Genomic DNA, 22,964 nt, shown 5'->3' with positions numbered 1-22,964 from the left:
GTGCTGTTATGAGGGCAAGGAAAGCGTGGCTACTCTACAACCTGCAAGGAGGGAAAATCATCCACTCCTCTGTACTGGCTGGTGTGGAAAATGGGACAGGGCCATGGAAGCCAACAGCAGTACTAGTCTTGCACAGAGCTCAAGCACTGCTGTTGTGCCTGGATCCTACACAAGGGCCAAGGAAATGGAAGATTCTTCCACCCTCTTCCTCTGCCTGGGCACACACACAGGGGCTCACTCAGTCCTGACCACAGTGTAGTTTACAATTTCTTTCGTGTGTTATCTGCGCCTGTTACTAAATTAAAGTGTGCTGTCTTTTTTTTCCCCTCAAGATACAAACATGTTTGAAGAAGAACAGAACATTTCAGTGTTTACCTAATAAAACACAGCTCCAACTTTGCCACGCTGTAGTCTACCAAGAGTAAGTAAGAGACAAGAATGCTACTGTTTCCTTCAGAAACCTAGGTCAGAATATGCAAATTTTTCAACAAAACTGTAACTCTTTGAATTAAATATTAATCATACTTCAGAAACACTCACCCCATTAAAATAAAATATTGACAAGCAGCATGTGACACGGTTGGGGGAAACCCCATCCTGTGCAGGGCGAGTGTGCCTGCTTCTCATAGGCAATATGGTGGGGGATGGGGGAAGGAAGCATATGTACCTTCCTTCTATGTCCCTCCCAGCTCGAGTCTATATGCTCACCCTTATCAGCAGGGTGGTGCAGCCTAGTGGGCAGAGTCCATAAATTCACCCTTTACAACTGGGCAGTAAGGCCTAGGGGCTAATGTCAGTCAATCACCCCCCTTTTTGCAGGGCAGCAAGGCCTAGTGGCCCAAGTCAATAACTTCGCCCCTTTTCGCAGAACAATAAGGCCTAGCAGCCAGGGTCAATAGCTTCACCCTTGTGAGCAGGGCAGTAAGGCCTAGCCAGAACTGCCAGACACAGGGGGAGGGGTTGCACCCCCAGCAGGGGGGTCCAGGCCCTCCCCCTCTCCACCAGACCCCAACCCAAGGCCCTGTTAGTGGCTATAGCATAGGCCACTGAGTCAGCGGGGAAAGGCTCCGACCAAAACACAGTGACTCAAGGCTTCAGCTCACTCTCCAGTTTGTCATCTGATTTCCCTGGGCTGCTTTCTGCCATCGTCCTGCTGCTGTGGTCTTGGCATCCTTGTTACCTTTAGATTCTCTGGTCTGCCCTTTCTCTGGCACCTCCAAACCCTGCATGGCCTCCTGAGTTGCCTTGGCGTCTGCCTGGGCTGTGGCATCCGCAGCTCCTACCGTCCAGGGCTTCCATCTAGCCTTGGTTGGAATGGGCAGTGCACATCCTTCCTCCACAGCAGTCCACCCTAACTGAGGTGAGCTGCTCCCTTTTATACCAGTGCACCTGGAGCATGCCCAGTAGAGTAAAGTGGGCGTGGCTTCCTCAACCCACATTGTAGGGTTAACCCTTCCCCAGCCAGTGCAGGGCGAGTGACCCCATCACACAGAGCTATATAATACTTCTCTGGTATTTGGTGATTTGGACCACAGTCCTGAAATGGAGAGCTTCCATATTGAGATCTAAAAATCCAGTTGGAATGCAAGATCATCAGTGTGCCAATACAAAAGGCTTCTCCCAAGAAAATACAAAAATAAAGACATAACTATTTAAATTAAAAGGTCTCCCCAGGATCCAAGCAATTAAACCACTTCCTGCAGTAAGTCCTGGCTCCCACCTGCCTGTCCCCCCCCAGAAAACCACCTTACTTTTCAATGTCTTGGCCCCCTTGTATCCTGTAATGAACTCAACATCACACTGATGTGTGGATATAGCTGGCTTTTGGGAAAGGCAGGTTCTTGCAGTGCAGAAACTGGACCTTTTGATATGAAATATACTATGGAACAATATAAAGACTCGGAGATATCTTAAGACCTCTTTTGTGCTCCCACCCCCCCGAGACAATATTAATCCTGTCTATAAAATCTACTCGTTTGTTTGAACAGCATTAAAATTTGAGAACAAATCCCTCCACCCATGCAACTTCAGCATGTACATTTTCAGATTATAAATATGTTCTTCTTACATGCTGTCCTATATCAGAAACATGAGAGCATGCTGTTTTGTTCAAAAGGAATATGCAAATTAGCAAACAAACTCTACATTTAGTGACAGTTAAGGCTGTGGCAGGACATACCCCACCCACCCACAACCTTAAAAGAGTGGAAATAAGTTAAGCATTGTGACTTGTGCATTTCTTTCTGGCTTCCTGTGGCCTACAACTCTCTTGATTAACACATTCCGGCACTCCATAATGCTTTTACTTCCATCTCCAACAGATATCCAAACGGAATAAGCACCCCAGCTTCATCAAATTTGCAGAGCTTTAACAGCGACCTCAGCAGTGATAGAGCACAATAACTTCCCTCTTGCATGGAATGTGTGACATCCAGATGAACTGCTGTAGATAAAATTGATATAGAAGAGAGTTGAGGTTTTGCATTACAGTTCCAAATTTAATCAAGTTGGCATAGAAATAGCTTTGCTATAGCCCAGAGCAACAACATGTTACATCAGTAGATCTGCCTATTGTTCTCCCTCTTTCCTGCCACTATGAAGCAAACCTTTCAACTAGGGCTGTCAAGTGATGAAAAAAATTAATCGCACTGTTAAACAATAATATAATACCATGTATTTAAAAATGTTTGGATGTTTTCTACATTTTCAAATATATTGATTTCAATTACAACACAAAATACAAAGTGTACAGTGCTCACTTTATATTTATTTTTGGTTACAAATATTTGCACTGTAAAAAACAAAAGAAATAGTATATTTCAATTAATCTAATACAGGTACTGTAGTGCAATCTCTTTATAATGAAAGTTGAACTTACACATGTAGAATTATGTACAAAAAATAACTGTATTCAAAAATAAAACAATGTAAAACTTTAGAACCTACAAATCCACTCAGTCCTACTTCAGCCAATCGCTCAGACAAACAAATTTGGTTACAATTTGCAGGAGATAATGATGCCCACGTCTTGTTTACAATGTCACCTGAAAGTGAGAACAGGCATTCGCATGGCACTCTTGTAGCCAGCATTGCAAGATATTTATATGCCAGATGTGCTAAAGAGTCATATGTCCCTTCATGCTTCAACCACCATTCCAAAAGACATGTGTTCATGCTAATGACGGATAATGATCCAAAGCAGAGCAGAGCAATGCATGTTCATTTTCATCATCCTAGTCAGATTCCACCAGCAGAAGGTTGATTTTCTTTTTTGGTGGTTCGGGTTCTGTAGTTTCTGCACTGGAGTGTTGCTTTTTAAGATTTCTTAAAGCAATCTCCACACCGCATCCCTCTCAGATTTTGGAAGCAATCTCCACACCTCATCCCACTTCAGATTCTTAAACCTTGGGTCGAGTGCTATATTTATCCTTAGAAATCTCACATTGGTACCTTCTTTGCGTTTTATCAAATCTGCTGTGATCTTAAAATGGACAACATGTGCTGGATCATCATCCAAGACTGCTATAACATGAATTATATGGCAGAATGTGGGTAAAACAGATCAGGAGACATACAATTCTCCCCCAAGGAGTTCAGTCACAAATTTAATTAACGCATTATTTTTTTAACGAGCATCATCAGCATGGAAGCATGTCCTCTGGAACGATGGCCAAAGCATGAAGAGGCATATGAATCTTTAGCGCATTTGGCATGTAAATATCTTGCAATGCCAGCTACAACGGTGCCATGCGAATGCCTGTTCTCACTTTCAGGTGACATTGTAATTAAGAAGTGGGCAATATTATCTCCCGTAAATATAAACAAACTTATTTCTCTTAGCGATTGGCTGAACAAGAAGTAGGACTGAGTGGACTTGTAGGCTCTAAAGTTTTATATTGTTTTGTTTTTTAGTGCAGTTATGTAACAAAAAAAACCCTACATTTGTAAGTTGCACTTTCATGATAAAGAGATTGCACTACAATTCTTATGTGGTGAATTGAAAAATACTATTTCTTTTGTTTATCATTTTTACAGTGCAAATATTTATAATCAAAAGTAATATAAAGTGAGCACTGTACAAGTTGTATTCTGTGTTGTAATTGAAATCGCTATATTTGAAAATGTAGAAAAACATCCAAAAATATTTAATAAATTTCAATTGGTATTCTATTGTTTAATAGTGCGATTAATCATGATACATTTTTTAAATTGCGATTAATATTTTTGAGTTAATCGTGTGAGTTGTTAAGGCTGCTTCCCCACTTTGAACTTTAGGGTACAAATGTGGGGGCCTGCATGAAACTTCTAAGCTTAACTACCAGCTTAGATCTGGTCTGCTGCCACCACTTTTGATGCTAATTCCCTTCCCTGGGTAGCCTTGAGAGACTCTTCACCAATTCCCTGGTGAATACAGGTCCAAACCCCTTGGATCTTAAAACAAGGAGAAATTAACCATTCCCCCTCCTCCCTTCCACCAACTCCTGGTGGATCAAGATCCAACCCCCTTGGATCTAAAAACAAGGAAAATCAATCAGGTTCTTAAAAAGAAGGCTTTTAATTAAAGAAAAGGTAAAAATCATCTCTGTAAAATCAGGATGGAAAATAACTTTACAGGGTAATCAAACTTAAAGAGCCCAAAGGACCCCCCTCTAGCCTAAGGTTCAAAGTTACAGCAAACAGAGGTAAACACCCTAGTAAAAGGTACATTTACAAGTTGAGAAAACAAAGGTAAACTAACATGCCTTGCCTGGCTGTTTACTTACAAGTTTGAAATATGAGAGACTTGTTCAGAAAGATGTGGAGAGCCTGGATTGATGTCTGGTCCCTCTTAGTCCCAAGAACGAACAACTTCCCAAACAAAGATCACAAACAAAAGCCTTCCGCCCCCCTCCCCCCCCAAGATTTGAAAGTATCTTGTCCCCTTATTGGTCCTTTGGGTCAGGTGTCAGCCAGGTTACCTGAGCTTTTTAACCCTTTACAGGTAAAAGGATTTTGGAGTCTCTGGCGAGGAGGGATTTTATAGTACTGTACACAGGAGAACTGTTACCCTTCCCTTTATAGTTATGACATGAGTTAACTGTGATTAATCGACAGCCCTCTTTTCCACCTTTAAATATACCAGCGTGGGACATCTGCAACTCTGATAGCTGACATCCTGGCCAACATCAGGGACTGAAATGATAAACCCCAGAGCTAAAAGCATAAGTTTTTATAATGTGCTAAACAGTGAGGCTCACAAGTAGAGAGCTGTCACAGGTTTACATCCATTATGGATTGGGCATAGCAGGACATATACACACACTGACTAGGGGTTCCAAAAGTGAACTGTTTAGCAAATGACTGACATGTGAAACGTGTATTCTGGTGATTAATGCCATAATTTAAGATATCATCGTTAAAGTGCAAAAAGTGGTCTTTTTCCATTTGTGAAACTCTCATAAACATACCATCACCCCACATAAATACTATTGCTGATCTGAATCTCTTGATCTTCAGATCCCTAATGTAGGCTCTTACTATTTGAGCTGTAGGCATATCTCTAGACTAACCCCTGCAGAGGTCTTGAAACATATTTTCTTAATTATTTACTGGTCAGCAATAAAATATTGGTGATTAAGAATCTTGGATTCTATACCTAGCTCTTGGAAGGGAGTGTGGGTTTACAGTGGTTAGAGATAGGATAGTTGGATTTATTCCCTTTAAAATGCAGTGTGATGTACTGGATAAGATTGTGGTTTCTCATGTTAGAGTTTTAGGCCTGTAGTGATCTTGTATAAACTCTTTGCTAATTTATTTTAAAAATGTGGGGGAGTGTTGAGCTCTTCCTTAACTGTCTTGTAGACTGAGGTTCGGGATTGTAATCAATAATCAGGGTAGTAAAATGCATGGGAATTTAAACAACATTTAGCAAAGGTGGGATTTGAACAAGTGGCCTCCTCTTTGCCAGCTCAAGAAACTTTTCCTTATGCTTCAAGTGTATTTGGGGAGTCTCTTTCTCTCTCATTTGCCTGCAGCAGATTTGTTGTCAAATTAAGTATGGTGGGTTTGCGTCAGTGCACATATTTTCCATTATGACTAAAAAGGTATATAACACTCTATAGATAAACACTACCTATGCATAACATACTCCAGGAATCAGCACACAAGAAGCCACAATGATGCCAAAGGACTAAAGTGCAAAAGGGGTACAAAGAAAGTGAGACAATCAATGACAAAAAAATCACCAGAAGAGGTGATTTGGAACTGCTATTATTCATTCTGTCAATTCATTTTTCATCAAACCACCATGCAAAAATCCAGATAGAACTCAAACTTTATATTCTATGCTTTTTTTTTCTTTTTTTGCTATTTCAATGAGATTTTTACAAAATAATGTAAAGCTTCTGTTAAAATTGAGCTTTGTAAGGCAGCCTTACTCATAGCGCACCTACCATTGCATCATAATAAGTGATATGTTTTGCTTATATAGCACTTTACAACCTAACATCTCAAAATGCATTATAAACACTAATGAGTCTCATTCTCATTTCACTAAGGCTATTTTATGCTGCTGTGCCAACGTAAAGGGTCCTTAAACAGGGTGTAAATTATGTTTACAACCACTGTAAGGCCACTTTACACGGCGGGGTGGTATAAAGTTGTCTTAACATCATGCATTTAGCTTTACCACAAGTCTGTGAGGTGGGTAACTAATATCTATATTGGACAGATGAGAAAATTAGGGCAAAAACAGGTGAAGTGATTCACCTGATTTCACATAGAAAAAGTCTGCTACAGCTGGGAATAGAATTCGGTTTTCCTGACTTTGACTGCTTTCACGTCTTTGTTAGCGCAATTAGCTAATGTTTTGACAAAGTAGGCTGGTGAGTAGCTTTGTTCCATTGTGTTATTTTGTTATTGGTGACATCAGCTCTGGTTCTGGGTTTAGTTATGTTTTTGTCCAGTGAACTAGGATGGAAGCTCTTCACAGCTGAATACATTAGGCAGTGGTTCTCCATCTGCGGCCCAATCAGCACACATGTGACATCCTCAGGGCCATACAGGTAGTATTGGATGTGACCCACAATGGTAAACACGTTAAGAACAACTGCATTAGAGTCTGAGCTTTGGTGACGGCAGTCTGACCAGTTAGGTAGTTGACAGTAAAGAGTAGCTGCACTGATAACTATTTAGTGGCTTCTGTGGTTCAGGAGAAGAAGAACCTTTTGATTTCTTTCATGTATGTAACATATCATAGTCATTACTGTTTGGTACTTGGCACTTAAATAGTACTTTTCATGAACAGAGAGTTAAGCATTTTATAGTGATAGGTAACTACCGTGGGTGTGCAAGAAAACCATCTTATGCTATAGTGATGTCATCTTTTAGGAATTCCACTCTCTGTTTTGCAGGTTGATCCTTATTGTATCCTGAAACTTAAACAAATCAACCACTAATTAATGGTTGATGTTTTCCATGATATGTGAAATATAATATGTAATATATTTAAAATTAATATACCAGTAAGCTGTATATCTAATACTAGAAGGATCCTTTTTACAAAATAAATACATGTTGAGATTTCTGAAGGGAAAAACTTTAAATTAGATGGTCTCAACACAAGCTAAATCATGTGTTGTAACTACTCTGATAGAATTCCTTTAAGGTTTATCAGGAATCCTTGCTGATAAGTATCTTGGCATCAAAGGATCAGACTTTTAGAATGCTGTGTGCACAGTTTATGTGCAAAAGTATATGCCATTTTTGTGTTTAATTTACATGCATGACTGATGGACTTAGGAATCCAGTTGCAGGAAATGTGCACTCAGATGACCAGTCGGGATTTCAGGACTTGCACACTCATGATAATTATGCAATCATGGTAATAGCATGTGCAGATTAAGCGCATGTACCAGCTGAGGTTCTACAGCTTTGTTCTCCTCCTGACATAATATCAAGTTAGTCTGTTATTAAAGTTATACTTTTTTCAGTGTGTCATGTTAATTATGGAATAATTTTCATCCAGTCTACTAGGATACGTTCTGATGTCTGTATCTTGCTGTTTACATTTTGCATATTGCAGTCATTGTTTATTGTCAACATTACATAACTTTTATCTTTGGGATTTAAATTCTCTTTCTAGGTGTGAAGCTGGAACCATAGTTATCAGGCAAGGGCATGTTCCAAGTGAATGTTACTTAATACTATCTGGAAAGCTAAAAGTCATATGGGGTGGTGCAAATTTCAAAGCCCAAACTTTCACCTCTGAAATATTATGTGAAGCTGAAGAAGGAGACTTCATAGGGGTAAATATTTTAATTTCAAATTTTAATATTATTTGAATGAAACTATGCTTTAAAATGTTTAAAGGGGATATTTCCAAAGACACAAAAGGAAAGTCAGTGGAATCTGGATACCTAATTACCTTAGTCTCTTTTGTTAAGTTTTTAATAACATTTAGAAAATTAAAAATAATGTGGTAAAAATTTCTGCTAAGGTGAATGTCAGACAAAATGTATATCATGGTTACTTTTAGCTTTTGTTAAATCGTATTAGAATATTGAATAACTTATACCTGACCATACCCCTTGTGGAGAACACCCTGCAGCAACATGCCCTCCCTGTAGAAGTGCTCCATGAATCCTGTGATCTGTGCAGGAAAGAGGGACAAGTTGGGGCAGATGTGGGGCATGGACAAGGAGGTGGGAAGAAGAGAGAACTTGTCTCCAGGTCCTATTATTACCCCTACACCATAGTACATTTCATTGATCCAGGCTTTCGTGTTTCGTTTGTTTGGGGGGCAGGGAAAGCAGAGGGAAGTGAGACAGGCTGTCACTGGAGACCAGAAACAGCATGTAGGAATGTTTGGAAGAAATCTTATATAAATTACCTTCCTTCTCTTTAGCCTCTACCTTCAGTAAGGGACAATCAGGCCCTTAGACATTTGTTAATAAAAATGAATTTGATGGGCCCAATAGATTGTCTAGTAGCAATGCAACATGAGAAAATTCCTAATGCCTAACAGGATAGAAGGAAAATGAACATGTGTGATTAAATCTATTTTCATTTTAAAGGAGTTTGTTCCTCATACAATAAAAATGATGGTAACTCTTTTTAGTTTTGCACCCTAAAAACATTAGGCTGGATTTTGCCCCAAAGTACAAGTATGCATCTTTCACAGAAGGCAGCATTTGGCCTTTTGAAATTAGATGCCCATTTAGAAGGTACTTTACATTTAGAAAGCCCTCTGATTTCTTTACCTGCAATAATTTTATTTTCCCAAAATTTACTTTAGAATTTTCAAGCTTTTTAAAATGTGTCCCCTTGAGCAGAGTGCATTTGATATTAATTGCAAAGGGCAGATAGGATAAAACAATATATTATAATCAATGGAAGTAGAAGGAACTCAGTTCCTTGTAGGACTGTGTGTTTACCCAGTTTACTATTATTAATTTATCTTTATACCTTTAATGAAAAGTTGTGCAATCCTCTATGCAATCTTAAGTGTTTTATTATAAAAGTAAACTGTACAGCTGAAAGAAGAATTATGCTTCTTGTTTTTGTTTTTGCAGGAAATCTGTCTTCTGACTAATACAAACCGATCTGCTTCCATTATATGTAAATCCGATGTGGAACTTCTAGTGATAAACAAAGAGGTACTGGGAAAAAAATGAAGGGCAAAAGAAGTGGTTTCTTTAATTGAATTTATTCTCTCCTAAAATATTTTTAATACATTTCACATCTTTGAAGACAAAAATGGGCATTTAAAAATTAATCTCTGAACAATTAATGTTCTGATATTTAATTTCATTAGTAAATTGTTGTGCAAATTCTTTACAAGGACTGAACTGAGAAGGTATAATCAACAGTATTAGGGTAATTTAAAATGATTCCATTAGATGTTAAACATAATGCAGGTACAGTGTTCCAGTAGCCAAAGTATTGTGATGAAGAAAAAAGGCACCTGAGGTAAGCTGCTACAAAGTATTATTTTTTAGGAAATATATAGTGTGCCTAGTTACAGTGGTTTCTTTATATTTTCAATTAGAACCCCTCTGAGAGTCATATCTAACAATACGATGCAGTGATGCATCAACTGCTAATGTTACAGCAGAAAAGCCATCTGATCACATTTATATTGGCAGCTGTATCACAATTTGGCATATAAGCCTCTAGGGCTGAAGCTGAAATTTTTCAATGTTTTTAGAAGATGGATTATAAATAAAAAATATTTTTTATTGCTGGTTCTGGGTCTCTTTTTATTTCAAAAATATTTACAAGGTAAATCTTGTGAAGCAGTAAGTCTTAATTCACAAGGTGATTGCCTAATGCTAGAAGTCTTGTTAAGTGGCTTTCTAAAGCTGTTTAGGCCATGAATTCCTGATGTAATGATGACAATAGTTTATCTATCTTGATGTGCCAGGTTGTGGAGTTTATTGCTTAGTCCCTCTCTAGGGAACTTTGAGTAACAGCCTTGATTTGTCTCTGGTGAGGGTGGGGGAATAGGGGAACTCATTGGCTGTTCTGGAACATTATAGATTATCTGTAGGAAGCTTTGTGGCATTAGACTCTAGCCCAAAAGTGCTTTTGGGTGTTGGTGTGGTTACCAGCATGGCCTGGAAAAAGAGCAGAGAGAAAAGAAAGACCGTGATGTGGTGTTTTACACTCACAGAAGCAAATAATGGTTCTGGATGTATGTAAAAAGGTTAGATTTTTTTTCCAGACATCTTTGTCAATACTCATTATATAAAAGTCAATACTCGATATTTGCCAGATAAATCAGGCTGATATTCTCCTGCTCCTAATAATAGTAGAGCTATGCAAGTGTGATGCATTTCAATTTGAAAATGTTAGAGGAAATATCCTGAATATTTTAGCACTCAGAGATCTTCTTGGTTTAATGTGATCACTTTTTTTAATAACTCAACAGAAGCCCTAGGAATCTGATCACCTGCAACAATTGTGAGACTAGCTAATGTAATAAAATAGTACTGCTATACTGTAAAAATACACCATAAATAAAATCATGCCCTGGATGTGGTTTTCTCTTTTTGACTATTGTATTATTTATAAAATAGAAAAGGAAAGAGAGAGCTCTATTAATCCAATGACCTGAGTGCTAATGGAGACATGTAAACAATAGGTAAACAGTAGGTGCTGTTATGTATATGTAGTGCCCCAAACAGTGTTATTACATGCTCATCAGTGAAGTTTTAGCAGCAATTTACAGGCACAACGATTTAGTTTCCTATATGAGAAGAAAAAGTGTTCATATTTTTGCATCTGGAAGGCTTCCTCCTTTCCCCAGTGTTAAACAAATGGTATAAAAGTTATGTCAATACAATAGTATTTCTTCTGCTAGACTTTTCATTGTATTCATGAATGGAATTAGCATTTTATCAACTGCTGTTGTTTCAGTTCACTTAGGGCTGGTCTATACTACAAGGTTAGGTCGAGTTTAGCCATGTTTGCTTAATTTTATAAGCAATGCAGCTACATAACGAACCCTGTTCCGTCAACCTAAAGGGCTCTTAAAATCGACTGCTTTACTCCTCCCCAACAAGGGGAGTAGCGCTAAAATCAATCTTCTTGGGTCAAATTTGGGGTAGTGCAGACACAGCATTGTGCAATTCGACGGTATTTACCTCCAGGAGCTATCGCAGAGTGCTCCAATGTGACTGCTCTGTACGGCACTTTCAACTCCAATGCACTAGCCAGGTACACAGGAAAAGCCCCAGGAACTTTTGAATTTCATTTCCTGTTTGGTCAGCGTGGCGAGCTCAGCAGAACAGGTGACCATGCAGTCCCAGATTCGCAAACGAGCTCCAGCATGAAGCCATCGGGAGACACTGGATCTGATTGCTGTATGGGGAAAAGAATCTGTGCAGGCAGAACTCCGATCCAGCAGAAGAAATGCTAATAGATATGCCAAAATCGCACAGGGCATGGTGGAGAGAGGCTACACCAGTGACACACAGCTTCTATGATCAGCTGTATTCCATTCTGGGGAGGGGGGGGACGCTGTGACGTTGTGCAGTCTATATGGTTTTATAAAAATATGATAATAAGTGAATATAATGTAACTGGGATATGCTTCATGCAAAAGGTCTCTTGTAAGGTATCATTACAAAGCTTATAATCTACTGAGTGTGATCATCCTATTTGTATAACTGTATCACTCTTGTACCTGAAACTAAAAATATAACATATAACTCTGAGGGCCTATTGTAATTATGTAAAGTGTGGGCCATTAATGGTGGTTTGGTATCTTGATGACTCCCATTAACTAGGACCATTGTCTGCAAATAGGTGTGTTTTACCTGTAAGTCTTCCTGTATATGTGTGTGCTGGCAAGTGGGTAATGAAGTCTTGCAGTGACATGTGATCATGTCACCTGAACTGGAATCCATCTTTAATCTAGTGCTTTTCCAGTGAGGGGGGGAGGGTGGAAGCCCAGAGGGACAAAGGGTTCCTGCCTTATGCAAAAGATATATAAAGGGGTGAAACAGAACAAGAGAGGAGAGGAGCCATCATGAAGTATCCCCTAGCTACCACCTGAGCTGGATCACAAGCTGTACCAGGGGAAAGAATTGTGCCCAGACCTGGAAGGTGTCCAGTCTGAGGAAAAAACTTACTGAAGCGTCTTTGAGGGTGAGATTATCTGTATTCCGTTTGATTAGACATAAATTTGCACATTTTATTTTATTTTGCTTGGTGACTTACTTTGTTCTGTCTGTTACTACTTGGAACCACTTCAATCCTACTTTCTGTATTTAATAAAATCACTTTTTACTTATTAATTAACTCAGAGTATGTATTAATACCTGGGGGAGCAAATAACTGTGCATATCTTTCTATCAGTGTTATAGAGGGCAAACAATTTATGGGTTTACCCTGCATAAGCTTTAAACAGGGTAAAATGGATTTATTTGGGTTTAGACCCCATTGGAAGTTGGGCATCTGAGTGCTAAAGACAAGGACACCTCTGTTAGCTGCTTTCAGGCAAACCTGCATCTTTCAGACCCTGGGTCTGGGTTGAAGCAGATGGGAGTGTCTGGCTCAGCAAGACAGGGTGCTGGAGTCCTGAGCTGGCAGGGAAAATAGGAGCAGAGGTAGTCTTGGCACATCGGGTGGCAGCTCCCAAGGGGGTTTCTGTGATCCAACCTGTCACAGTACCCTACCACTACTCCACCACTGTCCATGGACATCTACAAGGGGGGAGTCTCACGCAACATGGAGAAGGATTTTGTGGATGAGGAAGAGGAGGAGAATGCACAGCAGGCAAGCGGAGAATCCATTCTCCCCGGCAGCCAGGACCTTTTTATCACCCTGGAGCCAATACCCTCCCCAGGCAGGTTCCCGGACCCTGAAGGCGGAGAAAGCACCTCTGGTGAGTTCACATTTGTAACTACACTACAGGGGTTAAAAGCAATTGTGTTTAATGTTTGATTTGCCCTGAAGAATTGGGATGCATTCGTGGCTAGTACAGCTACTGGAAAAATCTATAAACATGTCTGGGGATGGAGGTACTCTGAAAACCTTTGCAGAAGGTTTCTGGGGAGGGCTGCCTTATTTCTTCCTCCACGGTAGGACACTTTGCCACACCAAGCCAGTAGCAAGTAGTCTGGAATCATTGCCGCACAAAGCATGGCAGCGAATGGTCCTGGGTTTTGGTCGCATTCATGCAACATTCGGTCTTTATCTTTCTGTGTCAGCCTCAGAAGAGTGATATCATTCATGGTCAACTGGTTGAAATAAGGGAATATTTGTAATGGAACAGTAAAAGGACCCCATTCATGCTGGGCTGTTGTGCTTGGCTAAAAGGGATCATCCTGGAGAATAGCTACGCGGTGGGGGGAGGGGTGTGCTGCACATCCACCCCAAAATCACAGCCCCTCATTTAAACGGCAAATCCAACTGGGATTGCTTGCTATGGGAAAGGAGGGTGCTGCAGTTTTAAAACATTGCCACATGTTATGAAGGCGGAAGAAGCCAACCCCACGTACCCTTTGACTTACCATGGCTGCCTGGAAACAACCAAATTCTGTTGCCCAGCCGTGTTTGATGTGTCACCATACTGGCAGGCACTCAATATAAAAGACAAAATGTAACTTTGTACCTAAAGCACATGTGCTGTCTGCTGTGAATTGCTTGATTCACTGTGAAAGAGTCTCCCTTTTGTTCTCAGAAATGTATCTTCTTAAATTTTACTCTCCCTTTTTAGCCCTCCTGCAGGTGCAAATGTTTCTATGCTCCCCGTATCAACTCCGTCCCTGAGGTTATTGCAGATTAGAAGGTGAAAAAACCACACTTGTGATGACATGTTTTCCGAGCTCGTGCAGTCCTCCTGCACTGATAGAACACAGCTGAATGCATGGAGGCATTCGGTGGCAGAGGCCAGGAAAGCATACAGTGAGTGTGATCAGAACACGCAAGAGGAGATGCTGAGGCTAATGAGGGAGCAAACAGACATGATCAGGCATCTGGTGGAGCTGCAGGAAAGGCAACTAGAGCACAGACCCCCACTGCAGCCATTGTGTAACCGCCTGCCCTCCTTGCCAAGTTCCATATCCCCCTCACCCCGACGCCCAAGAACACAGGGGGGAGGCTCCAGGCACCCAGCCACTCAACTCCAGAGGATAGCCCAAGCAACAGCAGGCTGTCATTCAAACAGCTTTGATATGTAGTGTGGCTACAATAAGCAATGTGACCTTGTCCTTCCCTCCTCCCGCACTCCACCCGGGCTACTTTGTCAGTGATCTCACTTCTTTTTTTAATAAATAAAGAATGAATGGATTCAAAACAATAGGGACTTTATTTCCTTTGCCAGCTGTGGTCAATGTGGGGAGGGAGATTGGCTTACAGGGAAGTACATTCAACAAAGGGGGCGGTTTTGCATCAAGGAGAAACACAACTGTCACACCATAGCCTGGCCAGTCATGAAACTGTTTTTCAAAGCGTATCTGATGCGCAGCGCGCCTAGCTGTGCTCTTCTAATAGTCCTGGTGTCTGGCTGTTCAAAATTGGCTGCCAGGCGATTTGCCTCACCCCGCCATAAATGTCTCCCCATTACTCTCACAGATATTATGGAGCACACAGCAAGCAGCAATAACAATGGGAATATTGGTTGCGCTGAGGTCTAACCTAATCAGCAAACAGCGCCAGCGGGCTTTTAAACGTCCAAAGGCACATTCTACCACCATTCTGCACTTGCTCAGCCTATAGTTGAACTTCTCCTTACTACTGTCCAGGCTGCCTGTGTATGGCTTCATGAGCCATGGGAGCAAGGGGTAGGCTGTATCCCCAAGGATAACTATTGGCATTTCAACATCCCCAATGGTAATTTTCTGGTCTGGGAAGAAAGTCCCTTGTTGCAGCTTTTCGAACTTGCAAGTGTCATGCACCTTTCATGACCATCCCACGTTAATGTTGGTGAAATGTCCCTTGTGATCCACCAGTGCTTGCAGCACCATTGAGAAGTACCCCTTGCAGTTTATGTACTGGTATATGTGTTCTGTCCATCACCCCACCACAGTTAGGGAACCCCATTGCAGCAAAGCCATCCACTATGACCTGCACATTTCCCAGAGTCACTACCCTTGTTAGTAGAAGGTTACTGATTGCCTTGGCTACTTGGATCACAGCAGCCCCCACGGTAGATTTGCCCACTCCAAATTGATTCCTGTCTGACTGGTAGCAGTCAGGCGTTGCAAGCTTCCACAGGGCTATCGCCACTCACTTCTCATCTGTCAGGGCAGGTCTCATCTTGGTATTCCCACGCTTCAGGGCCGGGGAAAGCAACTCACAAAGTTCCATGAAAATGGCCTTATGCATGCGAAAGTTTCGCAGCCACTGGGAATCATCCCATACCCTCAACACTATGCGGTCCCACCAGTCTGTGCTTGTTTGCGTTCCACTGTATCAACCTGCCCCACTGCCGCCATGATGTCCCAATTGCCACATCCTGTGCTTTCAGGAACGTCTGTGTCCATGTCCTCCTCACAATTGTCCTCATGCTGGCGGCTCCTAGCCAGGCTCTGCACATACTGCAGGATAATGCACGAGGTGTTTACAATGCTCACAACAGCAGCGCTGCGCTGAGCGGGCTCCATAATTGCCGTGCTATGGTGTCTGCATGGTAACCCAGGAAAAAAGGCGCGAAATGATTGTTTGCCGTTGCTTTCAAGGAGGGAGGAAGGGAGGGGAGACTGACAACACGTACCCAAAACCACCCGTGACAACATTTTTGCCCCATCAGGCATTGGGAGCTTAACCCAGAATTCTAGTGGGCATTGAGGACTGTGGGATAGCTACCCACAGTGCACCACTCCGTGAGTAGATGCTAACCAGCTAGATGAGGACGCACTCCGCCGACCTACTGTGCTTAGTGGGGACATACACGATCGACTGTATAAAATCGCTTTCTAAAGATTGACTTCTATAAAATCAACCTAATTTCGTAGTGTACACATACCCTTAGAAGCAGCACAATTGTTGTATTCCACTGCCACTAGTTTCATTCTCTTTTTAGAAATGTGCTTCAGTATGATAGGGCTGCTTTTGAAAATGGATATTTTGTTCTTCTCAAAAACAGCCATCATCAGCCTTCCAGGGGTGTTAGAACAATTTGTATAGTCGGGGTGCTGAGAGCCATTGAACCAAACAGTAAACCCTGTCTATAATGAAATCCACTTCAAGCGGAGGGGTGCTGCAGCTGTAATTTGGAGTGTCTAATCTGTATCCACAGTCTCTCTTCAGATTTCACACAAAACCCAGTTTTCCATATATCTGTTTACACTTCCTGGGTTAAACTGCTCTTAAAGCTTTCAAGAAGGTGTGTTACCCTTGCTCATCTGGGGTGAGGTCAGGCAAGTCCTGAGTCTCTGGAGTATGAGAGACAGGATGTTCAAATAAGTGTTGCTCTCTCCTCATGGTCTACTAAAATAGGTTTCATTGCACAGCTACACAAGGATAAGCACACAAATTATGACCTCTGATTTCCACACAAACACATAACACAAACTGTGTACTTTACCTGTGTACATCTGTCAGCAGCAAATATTTGCTTATGTCACTGAGGTTGTAATTACAGTTTTTTGTTACTCTATGAAGGAGATTAATATGTAACTTACCTGTTGGAGGCAGAAGGGAGCTTCTTGTGAAATTGCATGTCTGTCACTGTCAGTTGAAATACATTATTTGAGCATTAAGGAATGGGTAAGAAATGTCCTGCAACTTGGCATTTCCATGCTTTGAATTTGTTTTTTGGGGATATCATACTTATTTAGCCCAAATTACCTCCAGGGGTTAGCCCCAAGCTGTCAAAGAGCTGGACTGTTACTGGTTCAAAGGGGTGGAAGTACCCACCTCCCAGGTGAAATTATGTACCAGTTCAGGCATTTCCCAGCCATTTGAGACTGCTCCATTCACAGGAGTAAAAATGTCCGCCCAGTCTGATCATTGTAAATAGCAATTGGGGTAATGGGAATGAAAGCAAATGATCCTCCCTCCCATGTCCTTAAGGTAGGAAGAGTGAGTTCTTTCTGGGTTGTCTGGCTAAATGTTAGTTAGAAAGTCTCTGTGGACAGAGATGCCTCTCTCACTCTGAAAATAGTGGGGAGTACACAATGACACTGAGAACACCTTTCACTGAGAGTAGACAGTTCATTTTCCCACCACTCTGGATCTCCACCCCGCACTTAAAAATACTTTTGAAATAGCCCATTACTCCCGCCTTGGGGTTGAAGAAACTTGTGTGCTGCATACTCCAGTTGGGATGACGATCATTTCCCCCAAGCCACTGAGCTCTTTTTCAAGCTACTCTGCAATTCCTCACCATGGAGACATAGTTTTAAAGTTACAAGAGGAGTTTATACACCATTTTTAAAAATTGAAACACATTAACTGGTGTTTTCATTTGTACTAGCCCCACAAGAGAGACTGATTCAGAGTTTATAGAGGCTACAGTGTGATCACTGAAAATTTGGTCATATGATGATGTAATCAACTTTATTAAAGAGCCTAATTTAACAAAAGATGAGTATGCTTTGGACTAAAGTCAGAAGTGGAATGGCCTGGGTACAGCATGTTTTTTTGCCAGGGAAAATGCCATCTGGGATTTTATAATAACGTGTTTATCACTTTTGCACTATGGCTAATATGTCTATAAATTCATGTCAGTCAACAATAGTCTAGCCATTTAAAAAGAATGTTTCACCCTCTCTTCTTCACCTTATGTGAAGTCATTTATGCATATTTTGACTTTGCAGGTTCCCTTCAAAACAGAGTGCCTGCCAGTCACATACAGAAATATAGAGCTGCCCATCTATCTTTTTATGTATTATTAATATCTTTGACTCAGCAGTGCCTCTGGTTCTCTGCTTTATATTGCAAGAGGTTGAAGATTAAACTCCATAAGAATCCGTCTACCTAGGGAAATTGAATAATGGAATAAAGAAATAAAAAGATACTTTAAAAGCCTTATCAGCTCTTGGGCCTTAGAGAGGCATAGTGGGGGAGGCTCTTCTTAAATGCTTTCATTTTATCACCTCTGGAACTGCAAATAAACAGTAGAGCGAAAACAAAAAACATGGACAGGCTTCTCTAGTACTTTAGCAATGGTGATCATGCAGTCACAGCAGGCCTTACTATATATATCCAAAAACAATTGCATTGACACTGGACTTTCCCACTCCAAATAGTTCCACCAGAGTGTCGTGATCAGTGCTGTGGGCCAACCTCCAGACTGCTATGAATTCTCTTGTCCATATGGGTCGTATGGCACTAACTCCATGTGGAGAAGTTAAAGTATGTCTGATCATCCAAAGATTTCTCAGCCAGTAACTCAGTCAAGACAGCTATACATAGTATCCCAACTTTGGTTAAAGCCAGAACTGGCTTCAAGTCTTGCCTCTGCCGTTCATTTTGGCAACATTAAAGATATGAATACCTTCTCATAGGTAGCCACCTTTTTTTCATATACCACCTCAGATTGATTTGTATACAATTGTTGCCATTTCAGTTGCCTAGAAGGCAAGTGAAAAACAAAAGCAAGAGGATGCAGCAAACATAGCTGATGTACCATTGGGCTGGAGGAAATGCTGTAGTATGTAACACAGTCATGTTTGTTGAAAATGGGTCAGAGGAACATGTCAGAATCTAGTTAAATAAATATGTATTGTGGACGGGGGAGGGTAGGTATTTTTTATTGTTTTGTCTTGTTTTAGATTTAATGTAATGTAGGGTAGAGAATATGTCTATAATTTGACTGTGCGATATATGTGATTTCTACTAATAATAATATATTGTAGATATATTGCAGTTAAAGGTCCTGAAGCCCCTCACCCTCCATTGAAACAGATGGAAGTCTTTTCCCCCTAACTTTAATGGAAGTTGAATCTGTCCCAAAGTGTGTATGAAAAATAGCTCCACTGTAGTTAAGTACATGTACTACAGAGCGTAGATAATTTATCAGACAATTCTGTTACTTGAATGATAGCAGAATCATAGAACTATTTATGTCAATATTATGTATTTTTTTCTGGATACTATGCAGTTTAGGTACCACTGCGTGGAACAGTGGCTGGAGCACTGGATTGGGACTCTCGAGGGTTGGCTTTTATTCCCAGATCTGACACTCACTAAACAGGGCAGTTGCAGCCCAAGGCTGGGGTATTTTCCACCTCTAAGGCAAACCAAACCAGCCAGACTAAGGGAACTTCGGTCTCACCCCACTGGCTAACCGCAAGTCTCTCAAGCAATCTCCTTAGACACTCCAGTTTCCCAGTATAACCACCAGTGCCACTCGTATGGGGACAAATGGTTATGAAAACCAGTACCCAAGTAACAGAAAAAGGTTCTCCTGATCCCAAAGGACCAAGTCCCAGACCCAGGTCAATATACAAATCAGATCTTTCCCACAAATCATGCTGTTGCCAATCCTTTAGAATCTAAAATCTAAAGGTTTATTTATAAAAGGAAAAAGATAGAGATGAGAGTTAGAATTGGTTAAATGGAATCAATTACATACAGTAATGGCACAGTTCTTGGTTCAGGCTTGCTGCAGCAATGGAATAAACTGCAGGTTCAAATCAAGTCTCTGGAATACATCCCCCGCTGGGATGGGTCCTCAGTCCTCTGTTCAAAGCTTCAGCGTGTGGCAAAGTTCCTCCAGAGGTATGAAGCAGGATTGAAGACCAGATGGAGATGAGGCATCAGCCTTATTTAGTCTTTTCCAGGTGTAAGAACACCTTTGTTCTTACTGTGGAAAATTACAGCAAAATGGAGTCTGGAATCACATGGGCCAGTCCCTGCATACTTTGCTGAGTTACAAGGCATATCTGCCTTCTCTCAATGGGTCCATTGTATAGCTGATGGTCCTTAATGGGCCATCAAGCAGGCTAGGCAGAGCTAATCTCAGCTTGTCTGGGATGTCACCCAGAAGCATAGCATAAGTTTGCCATACAGACGGTATAGAGCCAATATTCATAACTTCGACTATGAAACTGATACACACATATAGACAGCATAATCATAACCAGTAAACCATAACTGTGTCCTAGACACCCCATTTGACCCCCTTTATACAAGATTTGGGTGCCACTACAGGACCTTGGTTGCAACAATGATCTATACGGTCCCAGTTTATGTCAATAACATCACAAGGGGATGCCACCTATACATCACCCAACAACCATCAGCTGGTAACAGGTTTTAGTCTCTCTTAATTTGGGCAGTATTTAAGATGGAGACTTAGTTAAAAGGCTCCAGAACTTATCAATTTTCTAAGCTATCTAGTCTTTTAGAATGATACTTTTAAGTACCAGTTTTCGTATTTCTAATATTGTAGTGGAAAAATATATCTTGTTACCTCAGAACTGTATGGAGACATTGTCAGGGACAGAGCCGGCTCTGGCTTTTTTGCCGCCCCAGGCAAAAAAGCCTCCCACCGGGGAGCGTGGCAGGGGAGGGCGCTGAGCACCGGGGGGGAGGGCGGCGAGCCGGGGGGAGGGCGGTGAGCCCGCCGCAGCTCCGCTCTCCCCGGTGGCCGGAGCGCTGAGGGGAGGGCGGCGATCCCAGCCGGGGCCCCGCTCTCCCCGACCAGCCGGAGCGCCGGGAGGAGGGCGGAGAGTCCGGCCGCGGCTCTGCTCTCCCGGGTCGGTCGGAGCTCCAGGGGAGGGTGGCGAGCCCAGTCGCGGCTCCGCTCTCGGGCCGGAGCGCCGCCGGGCACCCCAACAGCCCCAGTATGTTTAAAAAAAAACCAAAAAAACCCAACCCTGAGCACCGCCCCCCTCCAGGTGCCGCCCCAAGCACATGCTTGGAAGGCTGGTGCCTGGAGCCGGCCCTGGTCAGGGAATAGGTCAATCTTCTGTGGATGTTATTATGTTCAGATGCAGCATCATTTAAAGGCACTTAACTAAAAATTAATGGTCACAGATGCCATATAACTAATCAAAAACTATATCATATGGGTTTAAACTGTAATTCTACACTGAAGAGAGACTAAAAATGGCATTTGTTGGTCTCATGTTTTTATCTCAGTGCTAATATTATTATAGGCCTGATTCTGCAACTGTAACGCACTTTGAGTAGTACCTCGCTAGTGAATCTAATGGGATTACTCTTGGAATAAAATACTACTCACAGTAAATTTGGATGGCAGAATCTGGTTTAGTTTACAGATAAAAATATGTTTATTCTAACTGCCAGCCATACAAACTCACCTAAGAATCTGAACATCAAACTTCATTCTTTCTGGAACATACATCCTTGCCATTAAACCTGCCCCTACCAGGGTGTACTAACTATAATTCAAGTGTAATTGGTGAATGCATTTTATAATAAAGGTTCTTCAACTGGAAATACACTACATAGTTAGGTCAACATAAGGCAGCTTATGTTGACCTAACTATGTCAGCGTACACACAACAGTCTTGCTCCTGCTGAAGTAAGTGCCCTACTACACTGATATCAAAACTCACCTCCATGAGAGGCATAGGGCTTATGTCGGTGTAGTTAGAGTGACACAGTGTCAATGTAGACACTGTGTTACTTACATGGGCTGTTGGCTGTCTTTTGTTAATTTCAGGGCTCCACTGGAGCCGTGAAATTGAGAAGGCTTGGCTCCCCAGCAGGGCTGCTGCCGGCTCTCTGCTCCAAGCTGGTCTGCTACCCAGACTCACTGCTTGTGCTGCCACTCGGACTTTCCACTCCCACTGGGAGCCCTGCTGCCCGCTGGGGTCCCTTCTCCCAGCAGGAAGCCTGGCTGTCCCTCCCGCCCCAAGCTCTTGGCTCCCCTGTAATTACTGTGGTGGCTGCAAATTGACCTAACCAAGGTCAATTTAAGATTGTAGTGTAAACATGCCTATAGTTAAATATTGTATTGAAGAAGTTGGAGTCAGAAAAAATATGACTCACTCTTCCAGGGCTGTATTAGTTCTGTTGTCCTAATGTGATGGAATCCCTGGGGTGCAACCTGGAACTGCGGTACTGCTGTACCCGTCTGGGCTGTCTCTTGCAATGCTTTGCTAGTGACAAGCAACAAACCCCTCCGTGCACTGTTATCACACTAAGCATAATAGCATATAGAGCCCCACACCCAGCTAGATTGCATGAATGCTCCCAGAGCCACTCACAAATCACACAGAGAAAGGCATCAGCCACTTTCCCCCAGCTCCCCAGCCTTACACCCCAGAGCTGTACCATCTTGCCCTGGTCAGAAGCCTGACCAGTGTAAGTTTATTACCCAGTCCGCCCCTCCCTCAATGTGGAAAGAACATATACTAGCCTTTGTAACCTGAGCTGAGATTTCCCAAGCACTTAAAGGAAAATATTTTATGTAAAATATAAAACAGATTTATTAACTACAGAAAGATAGATTTTAAGTGATTATAAGTGGTAGGCATAAAAGGTCAGAGAGAGAAATTAAAAGAAAAAAGATAAGCTCACAATCTAAATCTTATACCTTATTACACTAGACAGTATTT

At 41.8% G+C, this 22,964-nt stretch overlaps 1 protein-coding gene across 1 annotated transcript in view; it reads left to right on the top strand.

Moving 5' to 3' along the window:
• The first annotated feature begins 336 nt into the window (after positions 1–336).
• The window catches only part of LOC128837692 (uncharacterized), a 73,301-nt gene continuing 50,673 nt past the window's right edge, over positions 337–22,964 (top strand). The window contains exons 1-3 of the mRNA XM_054029023.1: positions 337–421; positions 8,123–8,285; positions 9,552–9,635. The gene's annotated coding sequence lies outside the window, so the exon portion shown is untranslated. The remainder of the gene's footprint in view (positions 422–8,122; positions 8,286–9,551; positions 9,636–22,964) is intronic.

This window comes from Malaclemys terrapin, chromosome 5 (genome assembly GCF_027887155.1).
Source record: "Malaclemys terrapin pileata isolate rMalTer1 chromosome 5, rMalTer1.hap1, whole genome shotgun sequence".
Lineage (NCBI taxonomy): Eukaryota > Metazoa > Chordata > Testudines > Emydidae > Malaclemys > Malaclemys terrapin.
The sequence above is the reverse complement of the archived record's forward strand: the minus strand, read 5'-3'. Positions and strand labels throughout refer to the sequence as shown.